We start from the raw sequence: 1494 nt of genomic DNA, 5'->3' as shown, positions 1-1494 counted from the left end.
CTCCAGCCTGGGTGATAGAGCGATACTCTGTCTCAAAAAAAAAAAAAAAAAGATTTCTAAACAGATACACAGTCTGATAAATCTGATGTTTAAAGAAGATTAATCTGAATGGTAGCTTAAGACTTTTAAAGGGAATACTGAGGAAAGGGGAATTAGTTAGGAAGTTGTTGCAGCAATTTAGTCCCCTTCTGGATTAGGACAGGCCAACAGCAGTAAAGATAAAGGGTGAAATTTGAGAGACATTATGAAAATAAACTTCCTAGGATTTGTCAACAAATGGATATGGAAGTCAGAAGAAAAAGATGTTAAAGGTTTGAAAGACTGAAAAAATTAAGATAATGAAGAATGAAGGTCAGTGGTGACATACAAAGGCATTTTAACTAAATGCAACCTCAACTGATCTATTTCTATGGTTTAAGAAATTCAGATATTTAATTTTCAGCATATAACTTTTGGTCACAAATAAATTTTCTTGAACAAATGAATTTTAAATCCAGATAGCAACTGAGATCTTTACCCTACAAATAAATTTTAAAAAGTAGAGAATTTATTCAAATTCAGATACTTTTATACTGATTTCCAGAAGGCAAGACAATGGCATAGTTTTGAAATAACTAGTAGAATATGCCAATTTTTCATAAAAGAAAAGGGTTTTTTCTTAACAGTTTAAATCTAGGAGACTAGTTTAAAATTAAAAAGTTATGCATGAAAAAAGCTAAAATGACAAATCTGGCAAGATATTAACTATTATATACATATATCAGAAGTTTTCTATTTGTAGAAACACACATAGTTCAAATGTATTTCCTGAGTCAGCATATGCTGGAAGGTTTCTCACCTTCTTCTTTTCATCTTATTTTGGCTCACCTTCTCCCTCAAAACATCTTGAAACACAGATAGTATGGAAACAAATGAAAATGATCTATCTCTGAAAGCATTCAGAATCAAATAGCTCAGCATTCTTCTTCTTTTTCACTAAACCGTGCTCTGCACCACAAAATTAAACAGACATCTCTAGGGATACAGATTTGCCAAGAGTGTTCCTGGCAAATATAAAACCTGGCCTTTCTCCAGGCTGCTATACATGGACAACAGTGGAAGTTCTATGGATGGAGATTGATTGCTGGCTGGCTGGCTGGCCTGTGGTTACTTAGTAGTGTCAAGATGAAGAATATTAGGCACAGATCATTTTCATGTCCAAAGACTTCTGACAACAAATGTGCTCTGCCTGACTTCTCACATTCAGCAATAGTGAGAGTCATTTACTGAAGAGATAGTTATAATTCTAGCTCTATTCCTTTATGTATCAGACAAGCAAACTGAAGCCCAGAGAAGGTGGGTCATTTGCCCAAAATCACACAGCTAGTCGGTGACAGGATAAAACACAGGTCTTGAGACTCTCAGTTCAACATTTCCACCTCTCTACTGAGCAACACTACTCTCTACATAATACTAAAAAGAACATGTTGCTCATGTCTTTTTTTTTTTTTTTTT

This window comes from Cebus imitator, unplaced genomic scaffold, assembly GCF_001604975.1.
Source record: "Cebus imitator isolate Cc_AM_T3 unplaced genomic scaffold, Cebus_imitator-1.0 Scaffold2445, whole genome shotgun sequence".
NCBI lineage: Eukaryota > Metazoa > Chordata > Mammalia > Primates > Cebidae > Cebus > Cebus imitator.
This window is presented reverse-complemented; position numbering follows the sequence as displayed.